Source organism: Sus scrofa, chromosome 7 (assembly GCF_000003025.6).
Source record: "Sus scrofa isolate TJ Tabasco breed Duroc chromosome 7, Sscrofa11.1, whole genome shotgun sequence".
NCBI classification, from domain to species: Eukaryota; Metazoa; Chordata; class Mammalia; order Artiodactyla; family Suidae; genus Sus; species Sus scrofa.
In genome coordinates, this window is record NC_010449.5 from 76612281 (window position 1) to 76637111 (window position 24831).

At 40.4% G+C, this 24831-nt stretch overlaps 1 protein-coding gene across 1 annotated transcript in view; it reads right to left on the reverse strand.

Annotated features, from left to right (window-relative positions):
• LOC102158035 (uncharacterized) overlaps positions 1 to 24831 on the reverse strand; it is a 584796-nt gene that overhangs the window by 141066 nt on the left and 418899 nt on the right.

Sequence of the window (24831 nt, forward strand, 5' to 3'; positions counted from 1 at the left end):
TAATTGACAAAAAGTGGAGACTTACTTCAGATCATATGTATACATACATATGCATATATACACACATATATGTTATGTATCTGTACTTTTTTATACCATATATAAAGTATCCCTCATAAATATGTATCATAATTCTGTGATCAATGTGTTACATATGGATATATTCATTAAAGCTATTTTTATAGAAGTAGAAATGTAGAAGCTACCCAAATTCTCCATTGTATGAGAACTGATTAAACCATAAATGTTCCCAAGTACAGTATTAATGCAGGTCATTAAAAATACTGATGAAGGAGTTCCCTTCGTGGCTCAGCAGTTAATGAACCTGACTAGGATCCATGAAGATGTGGGTTCCATCCCTGGCCTTGCTCAGTGGATTAAGGCTATGGTGTTGCTGTGAGCTGTCATGTAGGTCGCAGATGCAGCTCAGATCCTGAGTTCCTGTGGCTGTGACTGTGGCCGGCAGCTGTAGCTCTGATTTGACCCCTAGCCTAGGAAACTCCATATGCCTTGAGTATGGCCCTGAAATAGCAAAAAACAAAAAAACAAAAAAACAAAAACAAAAAAAAAACTGAGTAGTGAAAGTATCTAATAATATATGGGATTGATTTTCTAATGTAAAAAGTGATGAAATGTGTATATGGGGTGTGATGACATACACAGAGTATGTAATAATCTATATGTTGAAAAACAAAACTGGGAAGGAATATACCTAAATAGTGACTATATTTGCTTTTTGGTGTCAGTGGAGTTTTTTTCGACATAGAATACTGCATTGAATTTTGGGAAGAAAGAGCTCAGGTCCTTGAATTCCAGCTGCCAACCGTGCGGACAATCTTCCCAGTGTAGTCATCCACCTGGACCCACTCTCTGACAAGGATGTTTGTTTCATGGCTAAATAATGTCAACCATGCAAAACTATTCCTGTTATTTATTTATTTATTTACTTATTTTTTGTCTTTTGTCCTTTTAGGGCTGCACCCACGGCATATGGAGGTTCCTAGGCTAGGGGTCTAATCAGAGCTCTAGCTGCTGGCCTACACCAGAGCCACAGCAATGCCAGATCCGAGCCATGTCTGCCACCTACACCACAGCTCAAAGCAACGCCAGATCTTTAACCCACTGAGCGAGGCCAGGGATCGAACCCTCAACCTCATGGTTCCTTTCCGCTGCACCATGGATTCGTTTTCTGCTGTACCATGATGGGAACTCCTTCTGTTATTAAATTAAATCACACACATTTAATTTAATTTTTTTATTGGCCCCATTCCTGACCTCTTCCTGAACCTGGGAAGAGAGCTTTCCACCTGGAGGTTCCAGAGCCTCCATGTCTGATCCACACTGAGCTCCAGAGAGAGAATAAATTTCCATCTTTCATTTTGGGCAGTGTCCTCAAACTTTGAAAATTCTGTCATGGTTGGTTTAGTCTTTACCTAAAGGCTATTGTCTCTATTAAATACAACGTTCCTTCCCTTACAAGCCTAACCCTAAATTCTACATTGATTTCCATTGTTCATTATTATGAAACCAGTATGAACTGGTTTCAGGTTATTTTTCTTGATATCAGGTTTTGATGGGATAGAATATAAGCATATGGGGGATGTGATGGAGAAGAGAACCACAGAAAGAATGAGAACCAGGAAGATAAGAATGAGAAGCCAAGGAGGACCTACTTAGAGTTTGCAGAGAGTTGGCAGCTGGCAGCCTCCCTGAGCTATTGGCAAGACTTTGAATCATTCAAGCCAGAGTTAAGCTTCCTTCTATTCCTCCCCCTGCTGCTGTGGAAACTGCAGGACTTGAAGATACTATACTACATGAATTCTCCTTTTTTTTTTTTTTTTTTTTTTTTTTTGCAGATGCTGATAAAGTACATATCCAAATCCTGGCCTCTATGTTCTCTAGGGGGAGATCAGGAATATCAATTCACATGATAAATACTTTGAGTCCACAACAGTATTTTCCCTGGTACTAATATTTTTGTGTCTTTCCTTGTACTTTGTCCCTGTGCTTCCTATTTTTCTTAGCTTTGCTAAGTAGGCACTGAAAACAAGGGACCATTTTCTTGGAGCAAAAAATAGCAATACAGACTCAAGGAAAGCCAAGTTACAATCTCTTAGAGACAGTTGCAGTACAAGGATATCTTTGCAAGGCCTGGCACAAGCTAGCAATAACATTCTTCTCTTCCTTCCTTTCTTTCTTCTTTCTCTTTCTTTCTTTCTTTCTTTCTTTCTTTCTTTCTTTCTTTCTTTCTTTCTTTCTTTCTTTCCTTTCTCTCTCTTTCTTTCTTTCTTTCCCTCCTTCCTCCCTCCCTCCCCCCCTTCCTTTCTTTCTTTCTTCCTTCCTTCCTTCCTTCCTTTCTTTCTTTCTTTCTTTCTTTCTTTCTTTCTTTCTTTCTTTCTTTCTTTCTTTCTTTCTTTCCTTCCTTTCTACCTTCCTTCCTTCTTTCTTTCTTTTCATGAGTGTTCTTAGCAGCTTTATTTGCAATAGCCAAAAGCTAGAAATAATTCAAAGGTCCTTCAACAGGTAAGTGGATACACACACTATGATACTTTCATATCATTCAGTATGACTTAGCAATAAAAATGAACCAGTGATCCATTCGATCACTTGGATGGATCGCAAGGTAATTATGCTGAGTGAAAAAAAGAGACAATCTCAAAAGGTTTCATTCTTTATGACTCCATTTATATATAATTCCATTTATATTAGAATAAAATTATAGAGACAGAAAACAGACTGGTGCTTTCTGTGTTAGGAATGGGAGGTGGGTATATGCTTTACAGAGGCACTGGGGAGCCCTGTGGGGATGGAACACTTCTCCTTCTTGATGGTGGTGATCACACAAATCTACATGGGTAAAAAAATTGCATGGAAATCTACACACACGTGAGTATATATGAAACGGATGAAATCAGTATGAGCTCTGTAGATTGTGCTAATGTAATTTTCCTGGTTTTGGCACTGTACTGTAGTGACGAAAGATGGTATGATTGGGAGGAACTAGATGAAGGGTACAAAGTACCTCCTTGTTAGTTGTTTGTGTGTGTGTGTGCAATTTCAGGTGAATCTAAAATTAGTTTAAAATTATAAGTTAGAAAAGCAATTTATTCAATGTTTAGGAGTTTCACATTGATTATCCTAGTCTTTGTGTTCATTTTTTAAAATTTTAAAATTTTTTTCATGTTTTTAAAAAAATTTGTTATAGTTGATTTACAGTATTGTGTCCATTTCTGCTGTATTCCTATATGTATATACATACACATTCTTTTTCATATACTATCTTCCATCATGGTCTATCCCAAGAGACTGGATATAGTTCCCTGTGCTATACAGTAGGATCTCATTGCTTATCCATTCTTTTTTTTTTTTGTCTTTTGTCTTTTCTAGGGCCGCACTCAAGGCATATGGAGGTTCCCAGGCTAGGGATCTAATCAGAGCTGTAACTGCCGGCCTATGCCACAGACACTGCAATGCCAGATCTGAGCCACATGTGTGACCCATACCACAACTCACAGCAATGCCAGATCCCTAACCCACTGAGCGAGGCCAGGGATCGAACCCACAACCTCATGGTTCCTAGTCGGATTCATTAACCTCTGAGCCATGACGGGAACTCCGGTTCATCCATTCTAAATGTAATAAGTTTGCATCTACCAACCCCAAATTCCCCATCCATCCTACTTCCTCTCTCTTCCCCCTTGGCAACCATAGTTCTCTATATCCACGAGTCTGTTTCTGTTTTGTAGATAAGTTCATTTGTGCCATATTTTGGATTATACATATAAGTGATATTATATCATGCTTGTTTTTCTCTTTCTGATTGACTTCACTTAGTATGAGAATCTCTAGTTCTAGCCATGTTGCTGCAAATGGCATTATTTTTTCTTTTTTATGACTGAGTAGTATTCCACTGTGTGTAGGTACCACATCTTCTTAATCCATTCATTTGTTGATGCAGATTTAATTTGTTTCCATGTCTTGGCTATTGTGAGTTTGTGCTGCAATGAACATAGTTGGGCATGTATCTTTTTGAATGAAAGTTTTGTCCAGATATGTGCCCAGGAGTGGCCTTGATGGGTCATGTGGTAGTTCTATATTTAGTTTTTTGAGGAACTTCCATACTGTTTTCCATAGTGATCGTATCAATTTACATCCCCGCCAACTGTAAAGGAAGGTTCCCTTTTCTCCACATCCTCTCCAGCATTGCTATTTTTAAACTCGTTAGAGATGGCCATTCTGAGTGGTATAAGGTAGCACCCCATTGTAGTTTTGATTTGTGATTTGTGTTTCTCTAATAATTAGAGATGTTGAGAATTTTTTCATGTGCCTACTGGCCATCCATAGATCCTCCTTGGAGGAATGTACATTTATGTCTTCTGCTCATTTTCTCATCAGGTTGTTTGTTTTTTTGTGTTGAGTTGTATGAGTTTGTATATTTTGGAGATTAGGGCCTTGTTGGTTGTTTATGATAAAAACTCTCCAGAAAGTCAGCATAGAGGGAGCCTACCTCAACGTAATAAAAGCCATATATGACAAACTCAGAGCTAACATCATTCTCAATGGTGAAAAACTGAAAGCATCTTTGCTAAGATCAGGGACAAGGCAAGGATGTCCACTTTCACTGCTGTTATTCAACATAGTAACATAGTTTTGGAATTCCTTGGCATGGCAATCAGAGAGGAAGAAGAAATAAAAGGAATCCAAATTGGAAAAGAAGAAGTAAAACTGTCACTGTTGGCAGATGACATGATAGTATACCTAGTAAATCCTAAAGACACTTCCAGAAAATTGTTAGAGCTCATAAGTGAATTTGGTAAAATTGTAGGATACAAAATTAATACATAGAAATAGATTGCATGTCTATATACTAACAATGAGGGTCAGAAAGAGAAATTAAAATGGGAAATTGGGAGTTCCCATCATGGCACAGCGGAAATGAATCTGACTAGGAACCATGAGCTTGTGGGTTCCATCCCTGGCCTTGGTCAGTGGGTTAAGGATCTGGCATTTCCATGAGCTGTGGTGTGGGTCACAGATGCAGCTCAGATCCTGCATTGCTGTGGCATAGGGCAGCAGCTGTAGCTCTGATTAGACCTCCACATGCCACAGGTGCAACCTTAATAAGCAAAAAAAAAAAAAAAAGAAAGAAAGAAAGAAAGAAAGAAAAAAAAGGGAAATCGTCCCATTTACCACTGCAACAAAAAGAATAAAATACCTAGGAATAAACCTATCTAAAGAGACAAAAGACCTGTACTCTGAAAAGTATAAGATGCTGATGAAAGAAATCAAAGATGACACAAACAGAAGGAAAGATTCCATGCTCTTGGACTTGAAGAATCAATATTGTCAAAGTGACTATATTGCCCAAAGCAATCTATAAGTTCAATGCAATCCCTATCAAAGTACCAAGGACATGTTTCACAGAAACAAACAAAATATTTTTAACTTTTGTTTGGAAGACCCAGAATAGCCGAAGCCATCCTCAGAAAGAAAAATGGAGCTGGAGGAATCAGCCTCCCTGACCTCAGGCTATACTACAAAGCTACAGTTATCAAAACAATATGGTACTGGCACAAAAACTGAAATAGAGATCAATGGAACAGGATATAAATCTCAGAAATAAACCCAAGCACCTATAGTTAATGAATCTATGACAAAGTAGGCAAGAACATACAGAAGAGGAAAGATAGTTTGTTCCATAAGTGGTGGGAAACCTGGATGGCTACATGTAAAAGAATGATATTAGAACATTCTCTAACACTGGACACAAAACTAAACTCAAAATGGATTAAAGACATACATGTAAGGCCAGATACTATAAAACTCCTAGAGGAAAACATAGGCAGAACACTCTTTGACATAAATCACAGCAACATCTTATTTGATCCATCTCCTAGAATAATGACAACAAAAACAAAAATAAACCAATGGGACCTAATTAAACTCAAAAGCTTTTGCACAGCAGTGGGAACCCTTTTAAAAAATGAAAAGCAATAAAATTTTGATGAGCAGCCCCAAGCCCCATTGTCCTACATATGAAGGAAGGAAAGGTCCTGCTGCTCATGGCCTTGAAAGCCTGACCAGAGTATGGTCACTATGTGGATTCAGAGAGTGAGATGGGCAAGGTCAATGATTTAGGAAAGCATTCTGTCCAAGTTTGGGATAGATTTGCAGGCTTTCCTAAAGTACATGTAAAGTTGTAATACCAGCTTTCCAATAATTCCCTTAACTCTCAGCCTCTTAAGTGTAGTTTTAAGTCAGCCTTCTCCATTCCCAGCAGGAAGCAATAAATCCCTGAGGATGCTCAGAAGAAAGCCTCCCAGTCTCTCTCTTTGGGCAGGCAGTAGAGGATTGATGGGGTCAGAAGTATGGGAATTTCTGAGAGGCTTATTATCAGGCCCTGCCCTGGTGGGTACTTCCTAGGTAGCTGGTGGTTGTGCCCCACATCTGTTGTGAACTGGCCCAAAGCCAGCAGCTCTTGTTCTCTGAATAGGAAAGGAACTCAAGTGTGGGGTATCAGGGGGTACAGAAACCACAATATGTGGACATTCTGGGTCTCTGGTGCCTCATATGGAAGACATCTGTTGGATGAGGCAGATGGTGAGGAGCCTGAGTCAGCAGGGGCATGAGCAGTTTCCCAGCATCCAGGTCCCATGAGCAGTTTCCCAGCATCCCACCACTTTCCTCCTCTGTCTTAGAACATGGGCTTTTCCAGGTTTATTAGCCAATCTGCATAGTCAGCTGACTTCTTGAGTTAGTATAATGGCATCAACTTGCTGAACATGAGCTCCTCCTCCAGATGTGATAGAGACCAGATGGCTTGGGGGGTGGAGGCCAAAAAGCAATGGCAGAGCCAACCTAATCCCTCGTGGCAAATAGTCTATCCAGAGGGAGAGCCATTGTAGGATTAAAGTTTCTCTGTTGTATTCTCCTGAAAATGGAGATGAATAAATCTGGGTACACAATTGTCTTCCCTCCACACATTTATTCTGCCCTGATAGTTGAGTTAATTGGTGTATGTAGGATGGAGTCTCAGTTTTCATCATTGAAAACTGAAACAATGTACAGGAAATAGGAGAAATATATACAAAAGTAAAAATAGGGTGGCTAGAATCCTGCCTTATACCTGGCCTCTGGAGTCTCTGCTTTGGAGAGAAGGGAAAACTTTACCCTGGAATCAGATTCACTTACTTTACTTTGAGTCTGAAGGCTAAAAAAAGACTATGTTGACTGGTGCACATTATTTTTGAGTGGACTTGATTTGCCGTAAATATATGATAGAATGAGGTGTGGTATCAGAGAACACAAATAGACCAGAGAGTTGGAGTTGTCTAAGGTGACAATGCTTCTTTCTTCCATTGCAGGGTATGACCTGAACAGCTCCCATTATAGTCCATGGAAATTGTGCCTCCATGCTTTGTCATGGAGCTTCATACATCCATATATGGTGTAAACCTGAGACTCAGTTCTGAAATTTTAGAGGAGTGATATGTAGATAGCCTACATTTTTCCAGTGGCAGATTATACTGATGAAGTAACTGAACCTGGATTTAGGTAGAAACTTCCAAGTCTGAGTCAGGCACCTTAAAGAGGTATAGTATTATGGAGTATTATTATCAGAATCAGTTCACAAATGCTGCCCTGCAAGCAGATCTCAGAAAAATGCCTGTAAATGGCCCAATGTGGTCCTTACTTTACAATCCTGCATGGATGGGGGTAGGACTAGAAGCAAAAAGCAGGAATAGGAAGGGACCTGTTTTGTATCATTTTCCTGTCGAGATGCAAATGGTTTGGGAAAGGTCGCTGTTGGAAAGTGTAAATCTCAGGGTGAGGGAGCCTGGAAGAACTGAGAGGTGTAAAGTTTGTAGACCGTCAATACTGTCGAGTAGATTTCAAAGAACAGAGTGTGGATTTCTAAAGTGGAGGGTTAAGAATCAAGATTAGAGAAGGATATCGAAGAATAAATGCTGCAGAAGACACAGTGAATAATTGGCTATGAAACATAACACAGAGGGCAAATTTTATGGTTACTGTATGTCCCTATGTAGTCAATGCTTAAGCTTTTTGTTCCCCACAGGTGCCCATGATAACTGAGAAAGGCAAGAGAAAATCTCCCTGTAGAGATGGTTGAAGAAATTTAAAAATTTAACTTGTATATTGATCTTGAAATGGGAAAGCACAGGAGAGCCCTTTGGGAGTTAGCTTTAGAAAAGAAACCATAGAAAATACAAGAAAGCTAGAACACTTATAGGAAAAGTGGAAATTCCCTGCTTGGAGAATGGTCAAATTGAAATAGTTGGAACATATAATTTTCCCTCAGAATAATGGTAACAGCATTTCAGCAAACTTGTATCTGGATTCCTTGTGTGAAATAAAAATGGCAGCTGGTATTCTGTCGGAATTCAATTAGGGAATCACGGGAAAATTTGTCTCATAGTCACGGAAGCCAGGCTGAGGATTTCAGAGGGAAATTCCACTTTTGCCTCTTCAGTTTCTGTAGAGGTCTCTGTGGGCTTTGCAGCACTGTGGCTGTACCCCCACACAGTGCTATAGAGCTTTACAAAAACCTCCCCTTGGTTTCATCCTACCTGGCCTCTGAGAACCCCCCCGCAGGCTTTTTCTTCAAGTCAAGCTCCAGCAAGATCAGAGTTTTGGCCTTAGATCAGGGCAGGCTTGCCCTGTGCTTCTGTCTCAGGCTCTCCTGCCCTGCTGCCTGGATGGACCCTGGAGTTTGCAACTAGAGCGGACTTTCAGAATCATGACACCGTCTCCCATCTGTGCTTTCTGGCCAGTCTAATATCAGATGGTTTCATACAACAGAGTTTGTCAGACCTGGATGTTGCTGCTGGGTCCTACAAGTGGTAGGTAGGCAGAACATGTTTGTGGTCAATGTCATTTCTCCTTTCACCAGCCAAGCCTCAGAATCAGCTCTGCTTGCCCCACTTCACACGGGGAGAGTGTTATAGAGGTGATGGTGTGTGTGTTCACATAAACTTAGAATTTTATCCTCTTTCCTGACTCCCTGGTTTGCGAAATTCAGAGTCAGCCCATGTGCTGCTTTGTGTGACTTGGAAAAGGTGACCTGCTGGGTGAATGCAGAGGCAGCTCCTTGGGTTTGAGCCTGATAAACAGAGGGCACCTTTGTGATCTTTATGCAAGCTTTTCCTTTTCTGCAACTGATATGTCTCCTTACCAGATCCTTGCCTTGGCTGGCAGAGCTCGAGCTGAATTTTAGCCTCCCTTGTCTCCTCGGCTGAGGGTCCTTGTGCCAGACACAACCTGTGCACCTAGACACTGAGGCTCTGACCAAATTCAGTCCATGCCTTTGATTTTTGTTTTTTGGTTGTGCCCTTGGAATTCGGAAGTTCCCGGACCAGGGATTAAACCTGTGCCATGGCAGTGACGTTTCAGATCCTCAGCTCTCAGGCCACTAGGGAAATCGAATGCTTTTTAATTTACATCCTTGTTGGACCTCTGATTTTTCACAGCATCATATCATTTTTGAAAACTTTCACCAGGTCTCTCAAAACACTGGTCTTGGTTCCTCTTTGATCTCAATTGTATGTGAACTGTGAAAATAAAGTAATAAACTAGAATCATTAGAAGTGACCTCATTAAATGTTAACAATTAGGGGAGAATATGAATTTTGTTGCTATCAAGAAGGAGCAGGATTTGACCTCATTAAATGTTAACAATTAGAGGAGAATATGAATTTTGTTGCTATCAAGAAGGAGCAGGATTGAAATATGTCGATCTTCACATTTCCCCTGGAGATCTTATTCAAATCTGTGGCTTAATTTAAGTATCACAATTTCCCTTATAATCCTGTGACAACCCCTTCCCACCCTCCATACACCTACATGCCTGCCCCACGGACTCCAAGCAACTTCACCTCCATACACAGAATCTAACACTCTTTTGCTGATTAAAAAGCCAAAAAACATATAGGGAAAGAGAAGAAGCCATGTTATGGTCTCAGGAACAGAAAATGCGACAGGGGATGGCTTGATCAGGAAAATGTGGGCCTCATTGGGAGAAAAGATGGAAATAAAGCATTGCAACTTGTATGGTTGAGCACAGCTGGTCTTGGTGCTATTTTTTTTTTTTTTTTTTTTTTTTGTCTTTTGTCTTGTTAGGACCACACCCATGGCATATGGATGTTCCCAGGATAGGGGTTGAATCAGAGCTACAGCTGCCAGCCTATGCCACAGCAACACCAGAATTGAGCCGCATCTGCAACCTACACCACAGCTCATGGCAATGCCAGATCCTTAACCCACTGAGCAAATTCAGGGATGGAACCCACAACCTCATGGTTCCTAGACAGATTCGTTTCTGCTGCGCCACGATGGGATCTCCTAGGTGCTAGTTTTTGAAATGGCAAGATGTGGGTGTTTACTGTGTTGAATAATAAATTCAGCTTCTGATGAACCCTTGTGAGGCTTGCTGATGCCCTCCCCCCCCCGCGCCCCCTGCCAGCACTGGGGCGCGGACTCCCCCCAAGCAGCCACCAGAAGCTGGTTTGAATAGAACTCTCACAGGAAACAAAAAGGTGGGAATGAAAAAGCAATTAAAATCTCTATACCTAAACTTAAACTCTGCAACCTTGTGGGTCTGGGGGTGTGAATCTGATAATCCTGCGGTTGTGGCAGAAAGTTCTGGGAGGCTGAATCCTGAGAAGACAGCTGCTGTGTTTCCCAGCTCTTGACTCCTCCCTGTGACAGGGGATCTTCCAGAGACTTTGCCTGGTGACCTGCAGGGCCTCCACTGCAGGTGAGTGCACATCCCAGTGCATTGATTTTGGGGCATGGACATGCGTGGATCCATGGGTTGTGGGTGGAGTGGCCGTGTGCCACCCACAGGATGGAGCTCCAAGCAGCATCACATCAAGGGTTTCTGCCAGTGTGCTTGAGCCTTTGCGCTCTGAGGGGAGAAGATTGTGCTCAGGGCGTCACTGCTGCTTCAGCCTGGGTCCCGGAGGGAAGACAGGTAGAGCGGCCTGAATGCAACCCACCACTTGAGGCCAAGTCCAGCTGGCCTGCAGCCCAAGGACCAAAAGCAATATATTTGTTGTCATAAAGAAATGGAAATGTTGGGGTTGTTTGTAATAGGTAACCATCATGGCAGAAATAGCTGATTAATCCAGATGCTAAGACATGAGGGAACCCCAACGAATTACATGCCTAAAATTTCAGTAGCTCCCCATTATCCTTGGATAAAATGATTTGGACATAGGTTTTTGCTTACTTCTCTAGACCAATGTCTTGGACTTTTCTTCCTGCCCCTTTCAAACTCAGCTGCCTTGAACTGCTTCCTGAAAGCTCCATGTTCTTTCATATCTCAGCTTTGCCCTGTGGTTGCTTTTGCCTGAAATGCCCTTTCCTTCTGCAGTTCCCCAATTTTTTTTCTAACCCATCTCTTTAGATCCTATTGCTTTTCTGATATGAGCATAGCTGTTGATGTCCCTAGAGTCCTAAGTGACTGCTCAAAACTGGGTAGATTTACCTGCACCTTTTCCCCCTGGATTATGGTGGCATCCAGTTTATCTCTTTCTCATTGCACTTGAAACTATTTTCTCTTGTCTTCCTTGGGTAAATATCCTTGAGAGAAGGGATTTGTCTTGTTTATCTCTGTGTCCTTTGTAACTGTTAACACATATATACACATCCATTCTCTTTCAGATTCTTTTGCCATATAGCTTATCACAGAGTATTGAGTAGAGTTCCCCATGCTATATAGCAGTTCTCTGTTGACCATCCATTCCATATATAATAGTGCACACATGCCAATCCCAAACCTGATTTATGGAATACTACCTTACATTTGTTTAGTGGAACAAAGCACCATTAGTTGTGAATAGTTTGTTAACATCATCCTGAGTTGAGCATCATTGGGAAGATAAATTTGTTGTGATTTGCTCCACACCACGAAATACATTCTAAAGGCAAAGAGAAATGAGTTTCACATTGTCTATGTATTGGAGTAGTCACATCACATTCTTTCCACTAACAGGATTAATCAAGGATGAACTGTGGTTCTAGAAAAGCATCTTATGATGTCACAGCTGGGAAAGCCTTCAAGGAACATATATTCACTCCGCCACGTATTCAGATGAAAGAGTCTAGAAAGAACCAGAGAAGTTTCACACTTGGCCAAGGCACTTGATTTCAAAGAAATATACAAGGACTCAAGTATCCCAATTCCTATTCCAGTGACATTTTTGGTCCACTTGACAAATACATAATCTTTGGTCTTTCATTCTGGGATTTATCATTTAAACATGTCTGGGTATCCTTTCAGTCCTCCAGCTTATCTCCTTCCCTGGAATGGCCTTAGAATAACCTGGCCAGCCTGGCATTTTTCTTTCTCCAAGTGGCTTTTCATTTTTGTATAAGATGATCTTCTATGGGAAAAGGGAGGGGCAGGTACAGTGTGCTTGTTTCCTGAAGTTCATCTCTTCCTGGAAGAAGGATGGGTCATTCTCATTGCCAGGCAAGTGCATTCTCAGAAGGGATGATGTGAAGGTACTGAATTTACCATTGTACTGTCCAGTCCTGGGTTGGACCAGGCCTCCTTCCTGGTGACTCAGAACACTTGGAGAAAATTTATGTGATATCAGGAGATGAAAGGAAGTAGAGATTGGACAGAGGTAGCCTCCATTTTGAAAGACTTGGGAGTGTGGGCTTTGAACTGGCTTTACATATATCAACCTCCTTTTGATATTGACATGAACTCTTTGAGGGTTATACGTAAACTGCAATGTATTAAAAGCAGAATATCAGGCTGTTGAAATGACTTCAAACCACATACAGGGAGGAAGAGATAGAAAACACTGGGGAAAATAGACCAAAGGAAAGGAATTGATGGAGATGTTTGAGTATATTCTTTAGATACCCATCTGGGAAGTAATGGCTTATTAGAAGACAGGTAAATTCTCATGTCTGTTCATGAATTCTATTGTAATACACTGCTTTGGTTGAATGTATGAGAAAAAACTGGCCTTATGCATATATGTAATTTGAAAAGGTAGGTTAGTTGCAATATGGAATCTTAAACCATGTTAATACACTTTTCATATTTTTCTACTAAAATTTACCAGTCTAACTTGCATTTTGTATGGAACTAACACCTGTACAAGATTTCACACTATTTTCTTTCTTTTTTATTTCTTTTTTTAAATTACTCAATGAATTTATTACATTTATAGTTGTACAATGATCATCACAATCCAGTTTTATAGGATTTCCATCCCACAACCCCAGTGCATTCCCCTACCCCCCAAACTGTCTCCTTTGGAAACCACTAAATTTTTTCGAAGTCTGTGAGTCAGTATAAGTTCTGCAAAGAAATTCATTGTGTCCTTTTTTCAGATTCCACATGTCAGTGATAGTATTTGATGTTGGTGTCTCATTGTATGGCTGACTTCACTTAGCATGATAATTTCTAGGTCCATCCATGTTGCTAAAAATGCTGGTATTTTGTTCCTTTTAATGGCTGAGTAATAGTCCATTGTGTATATGTACCACATCTTCTTGATCCACTCCTCTGTCAATGGACATTTGGGTTGGTTCCATGTCTTGGCTATTGAAAATAGTGCTGCAATGAACACTGGAGTACATGTGTCTTTGTGAGTCATGGTTTTCTCTGGATAGATGCCCAGGAGTGGGATTGCTGGATCAAAAGGTAGTTCTATGTTTAGTTTTCTGAGGAATCTCCATACTGCTTTCCACAGTGGTCGCACCAATTTACAATCCCACCAACAGTGTCATAGGGTTCCTTTTTCTCCACACCCTCTCCAGCACTTATTGTTTGTAGACTTTTGGATGATGGCCATTCTGACTGGTGGAAGGTGGTACCTCAGAGTGGTTTTGATTTGCATTTCTCTAATAATGAGTGATGTTGAACATCTTTTCATGTGTTTTTTAGCCATCTGTAGGTCTTCTTTGGAGAACTGTCTGTTTAGATCTTCTGCCCATTTTTTGTCTTTTGTCTTTTTGTTGTTGTTGTTGTTGTTGTTGTTGTTGTTGCTATTTCTTGGGCCGCTCCCATGGCATATGGAGGTTCCCAGGCTAGGGGTCGAATTGGAGCTGTAGCCACCGGCCTACTCCAGAGCCACAGCAACGCGGGATCCGAGCCGTGTCTGCAACCTACACCACAGCTCACGGCAACGCCGGATCGTTAACCCACTGAGCAAGGGCAGGGACCGAACCCGCAACCTCATGGTTCCTAGTCGGATTCGTTAACCACTGCGCCACGACGGGAACTCCCCAGATCTTCTGCCCATTTTTTGATGGGGTTGTTTGTGTTTTTGGTATTGAGCAGTAGGAGGTGTTTATAAATTTTGGAGATTAATCCCTTATCAGTTGCTTCATTTGCAAAGATTTTCTCCCATTCTGTGGGTTGTCTTTTCGTTTTGTTTAGGGTTTCCTTTGCTGTGCAGAAACTTTTGAGTTTCATTAAGTCCTATTTGTTTATTTTTGTTTTTACTGTCATTACTCTAAGAGGTGGATCTGAGAAATGTTGCTGTCATTTATGTCAGAGAGTGTTTGGCCTATATTTTCCTCTAAGAGTTTTATAGTGTCTGGTCTTATATCTAGGTCTTTAATTCATTTGGAGTTTATTTTTGTGTATGGTGTTAGGGAGTGTTCTAATTTCATTCTTTTCCATGTGGCTGTTCAGTTTCACCACTTATTGAACAGGCTGTCTTTTTCTCCATTGTATATTCTTGCCTCCTTTGTCATAGATTAGTTGGCTGTAGGTGCGTGGGTTTAATTCTGGGCTTTCTATCCTGTTCCACTGATCTATATTTCTGTCTTTGTGCCAGTACAACATAGGTTTGATGGTTGTTGCTTTGTAGTATAGTCTGAAGTCTGGGAGCCTGATTCCTCAATTTTTCTTTTTCAGGATGTCTTTGGCTATTCTGGGTCTTTTGTGCTTCCAAACAAACTTTAAAATATTTTGTTCGAGTTCTGTGAAAAATGTCCTTGGTAATTTGATAAGGATTTCATTGAATCTGTAGATTGCCTTGGATAGTGTAGTCATTTTGATAATATTAACTCTTCCAATCCACGAGCATGGTATGTCTTTCCATCTACTTGAGTCATCCTCGATTTCTTTCATCAGTGTCTTATAGTTTTCAGAGTACAGGTCTTTTGTACTCTGTAGGTAGGTTTACTCCTAGGTATTTTATTCTTTTGGATGTGCTGGTAAACGGGATTGCTTCCCTAATTTCTCTTTCCGACCTTTCATTGGTAGTATATAGAAATGCCATCAATTTATGTGTATTAATTTTGTATCCTGTGATGTTGCCAAATTCGTGGATGAGTTCTAACAGTTTTCTGGTAGTCTTTAGGATTCTCTAGGTATAGTATCATGTCATCTGCAAATAGTGATAGTTTTACTTCTTCCTTTCCGATTTGGATTCCTTTTATTCCTTTTACTTCTCTGATTGCTGTGGCTAGGACTTCCAAAACTATGTTGAAGAGTAGTGGCGAGAGCAGACATCCTTGTCTTTTTCCTGATCTCAGCGGGAATTCTTTCAGCTTTTCACCATTGAGAATGATGTTCGCCATGGGTTTGTCATATATGGCCTTTATTATGTTGAAGGAGGTTACCTCTATGCCCACTTTCTGAAGGTGTTTTTTCAGAAATGGGCGTTGGATTTTGTCAAAGGCTTTTTCCACATTTATCGAGAGGATCATATGGTTTTTATTCTTCAGTTTGTTAATGTGGTGTATCACACTGATGGATTTGCGGATATTGAAGAACCCTTGCATCCCTGGGATAAATCCCACTTGATCATGATGTACAATCCTTTTAGTGTATTGTTGGATTCAGTTTGCTAGTATTTTGCTGAGGATTTTTGCATCGATGTTCATCAGTGAAATTGGCCTGTAGTTTTCTTTTTTGTGGTATCTTTGTCTGGTTTTGATATCAGGGTGATGATGGCCTCATAGAATGAGTTTGGGAGTATCCCTTCCTCTGAAATTTTTTGAAATAGTTTCAGAAGGAGAGGTATTAACTCTTCTCTAGATGTTTGATAGAATTCACCTGTGAAGGCATCTGGTCCAGGTCTTTTGTTTGTTGGAAGTTTTTTCATCACAGTTTCAATTTCAGTACTTGTGATTGGTCCATTCATCTTTTCTATTTCATCTTGGTTTAGTCTTGGAAGATTGTACTTTTCTAAGAATTTGTCCATTTCTTCTAGGTTTTCCATTTTATTGGCATATAGTTGCATATAGTAGTCTCTTAGGATCCTTTGTATTTCTGTGACGTCTGTTGTTACTTTTCCTTTTTCATTTCTAATTTTATTGATTTGAGTCCTCTCTCTTTTTTTCTTGATAAGTCTAGCTAAGTGTTTATCAATTTTTTTGATCTTTTCAAAGAACCAGCTTTTCATTTCATTGGTCTTTTCTATGGTTTTCTTCGTTTCTATTTCGTTGATTTCTGCTCTGATCTTGATGATTTCTTTCCTTCTGCTAACTTTAGGTCTTGTCTGTTCTTCTCTCTCGAGCTGCTTTAGATGTAAAGTTAGCTTGTTTATTTGAGCTTTTTCTTGTTTCCTGAGGTGGGCTTGAATTGCTATAAAGTTTCCTCTTAGAACTGCTTTTGCTGCATCCCATAGGTTTTGGAGTGTTGTATCTTCGTCGTCATTTGCTTCTAGGTATTTTTTAATTTCCTCTTTGATTTCTTCAGTGATCCATTGGTTGTTTAGTAGCATGTTGTTGAGTCTCCACGTGTTTGATTTTTTTTTGCAGTTTTTTTCTTCTTGTTGATTTCCAGTTGTATAGCATTGTGGTCAGAAAAGATGCTTGATATGATTTCAATTTTCTTAAAGTTATCGAGGTTTTATTTGGAGCCCAGGATGTGATCAATTTTAGAGAATGTTCCATGTGCACTTGGGAAGAATGTGTATTCTCTTGCTTTGGGATGGAATGTCCTATAAATATCTATTAAGCCCATCTGGTCTAATGCTTCATTCAGGGCCTGTTTCCTTATTGATTTTCTGTCTGGATGATCTGTCCATTGTAGCAAGTGGGGTGTTAAAGTCCCCCACTATGATTGTGTGATTGTTGATTTGTCCTTTTAAGGTTTTTAGCAGTTGCCTTATATATTGTGGTGAACCTAGGTTGGATATTTAAAATTGTTTTATCTTCTCCTTGGATTGATCCTTTGGTCATTACGTAGTGACCTTCCTTGTCCCTTAAAATATTGTTCATTTTAAAGTCTATTTTGTCTGATATGAGTATTGCTACTCCAGCTTTCTTTTGATTCCTGTTTGCATGGAATATTTTCTTCCATCCTCTCATTTTCGATTTGTATGTGTCCCTAAAGTGAATTGTGTCTCTTGAAGACAGCACATGTATGGGTCTTCTTTTTGTATCCACTCAGCCAGTCTATGTCTTTTGGTTGGGGCGTTTAGTCTATTAACCTTTAAGGTAATTATTGATATGTATGTTCTTATTGCCATATTATTAGTTGCTTTGGATTTGTTTTTGTTGCTCTTATTTCTCCCCTTCTTCTCTTGTTCTCTCCTCTTGTGGTTTGATGACTATCTTTAGTGTTGTTTTCAAGTTGATTTTTCTTATTTGTTTGTGTATCAATTATAGATTTTTGGTTTGCAGTTATTTTGAAGTTTTGATATAAGAGTCTCTCTCGATACACATACACACACACACACACACACACACACACACACACACACTGGTAGGTGGAGCACATTCCTATCCCTCTGGTGGGTAGGGCTTTGTCTCTGGGTGCCATTAGAGGTGGCTGTGTGCCTGGGGGTCTTTAGTCAGCCTGTTTACTGATGGGTGGGGCTGTGATCCCACCTGGATTATTGTTTGGTCTGGGGCTTCTCAGCACTGACGGGTGGGGCCAGATTTTCCCCAAATGGCCACCTCCAGAGAAAGGCATGCTGCTGAATATTCCTGAGAGCTTTGTTTCCATTGTCCTTCACCCACAGCAAGCCACATTCACCCCTGCTTTCCCACGAGGTTCTCCAAGAACTGCAGTCAGGTTCCACCCAGATTCCCATGGCTTTGCCCTGGAACCCAGTGCACTCGAAAGTCTGTGTGCATCTTCCAAGCATGGGATCTCCACTTCCCTCAGTCCCATGGAGCTCCTGCACACAAGCCCCACTGGCCTTCAATGCCAGATGCTCTGGAGGCTCTTTCTCCCAGTGCCAGATCCCCACATGTCCCATATGTAGGGCTCAGAACTCTCACTCCTGTAGGTGAGTCTCTGTGATACAGTTACTTTCCAGTCTGTGGAGCTTCCTGTCTGGGAGTATGGGGTTGCTTATATTGTGTAATTGCCCCTCCTACCTCTTGATGTGGCCTCCTCATTTTCTTCTGGTGTAGGATATCTTTTTGAAAGTTTACGGTTCATTTGGTTGAAGATTGCTCAGCATTTGGTTGTAAATTTTGTTGTTTTTAGGAGAGAAGTTGTGCTCCAGTCCTTCTATTCCACCAACTTAATCCCATCTGTTTCTTTCAGAAACACATAGTGTAATGGGTGTGGATAAGTGGTGTCTTTGCTCTGAGATGAGGAGAGAGCTTAGTGGCATTAGGTCAGAGAGAGGATTCCTTGGCTCTGAAATAATATTTCCAGTTGGGGTAGGCCTTGTGACATCTTCAAGGACCAGGTCAAGGTTCATCTGCAAGAGCTCTTCACAGCAAACTCTACCCAACAGAAATTTCCCTGCCACTATCTGTTTACTTACTTTGTGATAAGTCAGTTGTACTCATGAAGGGTCTGTACTCTTCATTGCATCACTGGGTCATTTGTCCAGTTCTACCTAATAGTGACCTCTGTTCCCTCATTTGACTGACCATTTTCTCATCAGAACAAGACATGTGGACTGTCAGGCTTTGGGGATTTAGTATCAGAATTTCACCTCATGGATCTGCTTGTAGTTATGGAATTTATAAATGCAATATTAAAAAATAGACTCTGTATGATGGAGTTCAGTTCAACTTGTTTTGTTTTGTCCTGGGCATTGAACTCTTTAAAGGAGTAATTATTTAAATTATACGGAAATGGGCTCAACATCTTGCCTTACCATACACTAGTGTGTGACCCAGTACACAGGCTCCCCATTGTCAGTTCTACCTACCTCTTCCATGACATTCTCTTTTATTTTGCCATGAGTATATTTAATAAGTGTTGTTCAAATATGGTGGGATTACTTATTACTGATTATTTGGTGATAGTCCTTCACATCAGAAGCTACTGCAATAGACAATATTGAGTAAATCCCTAGAAAAAGGAGTCAGGGGGCAAGTGAGCGGAAGCTCAAACATTCTTTCCCCATGACACTCAGAGGACCTCTTGATGCTGAGACAGACACAGTGGATCAGAGCTGGGGTTTTTGAGCAAAGACTTAATACACTTCAACCTCTGTGGTCCACGTAGCTGTCACAGTGAAACACAGCAGTACAATAACCTTCCTGTTTCTTTTTTCCTTCCTTGGCATTTTGCCATCAGCCGCTCTCTGTCATCTAGAAAGCCTCAGAAATCATTCACTGATGCTGTTAATTGTGGTTAAATGTAATAATAAAACTCGGAGGTAAAAAATGATTACAAGCACACAAATCAATAAGTGAAATATTAAGATCTTAAAAGATAAATGAGCAAAAGAGAAGTGAAAAAACTCACTCATTGATTGCCAAACTTAAAAAATGTTTTAACCCTCTAGCAATAAAAAATGTAAATAAAGAAATAATAAACTAGTTTTTGGATAGATGTTTAAGTAATGCTTTTTTAGAAAATGTGATGTTTCCAATACTGATAAGATGTTGGTAACAATATATATTGTTGTATTTTTAATGAAAGCCAATTAATATCAAGATGGTGAAAACATTCATAATAGTTTGAGCAAATAAAAAAGAACAAATGTGATTTTAATTTTTTTTTTTTTTTTTTTTTGTCTTTTTAGGACCACACCTGTGGCAGATGGAAGTTCCCAGGCTAGGATTCAAATCGGAGCTGCAGCTGACAACCTACACTACAGCTTATGGCAATGCCAGATTCTTAACCCACTGAATGGGGCCAGGGATGGAACCTGAATCCTCATGGATACTAGTTGGGTTCATTACTGCTGAGCCACAACGGGAACTTCTGAAATGTGGTTTTAAATATGCATGTGTAACAAAGTATTTAAAGAAGAACTTGACAATTTATCTAACCCACTGAGGTTTATATAATCAAGCTGGCTAAGAACCTTTATTTTGAATCATTTATTTGAGGTAAAGTGGGACTTACATATATATGAATGAAATTATACATAGGAGAATTTTGAATAATGAAAAGTTTTATACAGATATGTTCATCACAGCAGTCTTTATAATAGAAGAAATATAGAAGCTGCCCAAATTCTGGATCATAAGAGGGCTGATTATACCATAACTTATTCTGGATACAATATTAATGTAGCTTATTAAAAATACTGTTAAGAAAAAAATGTCTAGTAACACAAAGAATTGATTTTATAATGTTCAAAAAGATACAAATGTGTGTGGAGTATAATTGCGTATACAACATGTGTAATAATTTATACATTGAAAAATAAACTGGGAAAGGCTATACCAAAATAGCAGTTGTAATTTCTTTTTGATGACAGTCCTGATTGTCTTTCAACATGGATTCTATAATGAATTCTCAGGAAGTAAAGAGCTCTGGTCACTGAGTTCCAACTCCCAACCAATGTAGACACATTTTCTAGCACATTCACACACCTGGACTCACTCTCACAGGATGTTTGTTCACTGCTATCAACCATTACAAAGGTGTTCCAGAAATTCAAACGAAACCTCTTTTTCCATATCTATATCTAATCTATATCTGGAAATCTCTATCTCTATCTACCTAGTATCTCTATTTCCCTTTTGGTTCCAATTCTACCCTCTGTTGAATATGGGTTAATATTCTCTGTCTTGCTAATCATGGGAAGAGAGCTTCCTGCCTGGAGACTCCAGAACCTCCCTGTCTGATCCACACTGGGCTCCAGAGAGAGAGAAGAAACTTCCATCTTTCACTTTGGACAGTGTCCTCAAACTAAAAATTCTGCCATGGTTGCTTTAGTCTTTAGCTTATGGCTATTATCTCTATTAAAATATGGAGTGTTCCCTCCCTCTCATCCCAACCTCAGAAAACCCAAAGCCTCCATCTATTTCTGCCATCCACTAAATGAGTATGAGTTGGTTTCAGGTCATTTCTTGATATCAGGTTTTGATGGGAATAGAATAAAAGCATATGAGGGATGTGATGGGGAGGAGGGTCCATGGAAAAGGCCCAGGAAGATGAGAATGAGGAGCCACAGAGGACCTACTTACAGTTTGCAGAGAGTTGGCAGCTGGCAGCATTCCTTAGCCACTGCCAAGACTTTGGATTATTCCAACTATAGTGAAGCACATTTTTTTGGTGGAACCTGCAAGATTTAAAGATTCTGCACTCCCTGAATGCTCATACTTTCTTTCAGAGACACTAAGAAAAAACATACCCTAATAGTGACCTTTTTATTTTCTGGGAAGATAAGGTTAATACTATTCAAGAGATAAATAATCTGAGTCCACAGCAGTATTCTCCCTGGCACTAATGTCTTTGTATCTTTCCTTGTACTTTACTCCTATGTTTCCTATTTTTCTTAGCTTTACTAAGTGGGAAGTGCACAGAAGAGACCATTTTCATGGTCTCAAAGGCAGTAAGAGAAATCTACATACTTAGGGAAAACCAAGGTGCAATCTCCTGGAGACAGTTGCAGTACAAGAGCATCCTTACAGGGCCTGGCACAAACTAGCAATAACATTCTGATGAGCAGCCCCAAGCCCTGTTGTCCTGCTCTTGGAGGAAGGAAAGTCCCTGCTGCTCATGACTTTGAAAGCTTGTCCAGTGTGTGATCATCACATGGATTCAGAGAGTGGGATGGGCAAGGTCAGTGATTTGGAAGGCATTCTGTCCAAGTTTTGGATAGATTCTCAGGCTTTCCTAAAGTACACATAAAGTTGTAATACCTGCTTTCCAATAATTCCCTTAACTCTCAGCCTCTTAAATGTAGTTTTAACTCAGTTTTCTCCATTCCCAGCAGGAAGCAGTAAATCCCTGAAGATGCTCAGGAGAAAGTCTCCCAGTTTCTCTCTTTGGGCAGGTGGTAGATGATTGATGGGGTCGGAAGTATGGGAATTTCTGAGAGGTTAATTCTCATGCCCTGCCCTGGTAGCTGGTGGTTGTGCCATGCATCCGTTGTGAGCTGGCCCAAAGCCAGCAGCTCTTATTCTCTGAATAGGAAAGGAACTCAGGTGTGAGGTGTCTGGGGGTACAGGAACCACAGGATGTGGAAATTCTGGGTCTCTGGTGCCTCATATGGAAGACACATCTGTTGGGTGAGGCAGGTGGTGAGCAGCCCGAGTCAGCAGCGGACATGAGCAGTTTCCCAGCATCTAGGTCCCATCCATCCCACTACTTTCCACCTCTGTCATAGAGTATGGGCTTTTCCAGGTTTATTAGCCAATCTGCATAATCAGCTCTGACTTCTAGAGTCGGTGTAATGGCTTCAACTTGCTGAACATGAGCTCCTCCTCCAGATGTGATAGAGACCAGATGGCTTGGGGGGTGGAGGCCAAACAGCAATGGCAGAGCCATCCTAATCCCTCGTGGCAAATAGTCTATCCAGAGGGAGAGCCATTGTAGGATTAAAGTTTCTCTGTTGTATTCTCCTGAAAATGGAGATTAATAAATCCGGGTACACAATTGTCTTCCCTCCACACATTCATTCTGCACTGATAGTTGAGTTAATTAGTGTAAGAAGGATGGAGTCTCAATTTTATCACTGAATTTTCTGTATGCAGAAACTGTACAGGAAATAGGATAAATATATTGAATTGTAAGTACAGGCTGGTTGGAGAACTGCTTTATACCTGGCCCGAATCTCTGCTTTGGAGAGAGGGGAAGATTTTACTCTGGAGTCAAATTCACTTACTTTACTTTGAGTCTGAAGACTAACAAAGACGATGTTGACTGGGCATGAGTTATTTTTGGGTGGACCTGATCTGCCATAAATACATAGTAGAATGAAGGGTGGTATCAGAGAACACAAGTGGTTCAGAGAGTCGGAGTTGTCTAAGGTGACAGTGCTTCTTTCTTCCATAGAAGACTCATGATCTGGACAGCTGCCTTTATAATCCACAGAACTCGTGTGTCCAAGCCTTTACCAGAAACTTCATCCATCCATACATCGTGTAAACCTGAGATTCAGTTCTGAGCCTTTAGGGGAGTGAGATGTAAATAGCCCACCCTTCTCTGATGGCAAATTACACTGATGAAGTAGCTGGACCTGGATTTAGGTAGAAACTTCCGAGTCTTTCTGAGTCAGGCACTTCAAGAGTCATAATATCAATGGAGTTCAGGCTCAGTTCCCAAAAGATATCTTATCCTATTTTCTCCCATCAGAACATGCAGAATGCTGCTCTGGAAACAGGTCTCAGAAAAAAATGCCCACAAATTGCGCAAGGTGGTGCTAACTTTCCAACTTGTATGGTTAGGGGTAGGACTGAGAAGGTGAAGAGGGGACGGAATAGGAAGGAACTTATTTTGCCTCATTTCCCTGTTGAGATGCAAATGGTCTGGGAAATGTTATTGTCAGAAGGTGTAAACTCGGGGTGTGAGTGACTGGGAGGAGTTAAAAGAAGAAAGTATGAATTTATAAAATGGAAGGTCAAGGATCAAGATTAGAGAAAGATTTTGAGGACTAAATGCTGCAGAAGACAAGTGACAAGTGTCATTGGCTCTGGAACAATGACATCGAAGGCATGTTTTATGGTTGCTGTATGTCCCAAGGTAGTCCAGGCTTGACCTCTTTGCTCCTGGTAGGTGCCTGGAATAATAGAAAAGTGAGAAAGGGAATCTCTCCATAGAGGTGTATGAAGAAATTTTAAAAATTAACTTGTACATTGACCTTGTGATGGAAATGAGGAAGCACAGGAAGCTCTTTGGGACTTAGCTTCAGAAAGGAAACATTAGAAAATACAAATAAGATAGAACATTTTTAGAAAAAGAGGAATTTTCATGCTTCGTGAATGATCAGATTTAACATAGTTTGGAATGTGTAGTTTTCCATCAGGGTATTGGTAATAACTTCTCAGTGAACTTGGGTCTGAATGCCTTGAGTAGAGAAAAAATGGCAGCTGCTATTTTATGTGAGTTGGATCAGGGAGAACCCAGGGGCCAATCAGTCAATCTCCTCTGATTCTGTTGTGTAGCAAAACCTCTGGCTCAGAAACTCATTGAGCTGTCTTGGGTTTTTCAGGTGCTTTGTTTCCGAATGAAATTCAAGGCTGTTATACCTGAGGACATTGCCTTTTCCACCTTGTGTATATACATGTGGGACACTCTGTACTGAGGACATAGATGACTTATTTATGAGTATTACCTAAGACCTAATTAATATCAGTACCTCAAGTAGTTTATGAGATCTGATTCTGAGGCTATAATACAGGAATTTAGACTTCCTAGTCTTTTTCTTCTGCCCCAAAATATACCCAGATATTCCTTAGTCTGATTACTTGAGGGCCAAGTTACTTTCTTGCAGAAGCACTCTTAAGAGTTCTTTTAGAAAACCTAGGAAATTCTACTACCACAGAGAAGCCACAGTCTGAAGCCCAGGCAGCTAACTTGAACACAGATGGAAGAATGTTAACAGCCAAGAAATACGAGGTCTTTGGCTCCTTTCCCAGAGCTGCCAGGCTAAGACCTTGGCAGAGAATCAACAGGAAACTGAACTCTATTTGCATATCCTTTTATACTTTGGAGATTAAAAGCTTCAACCTTGAGTG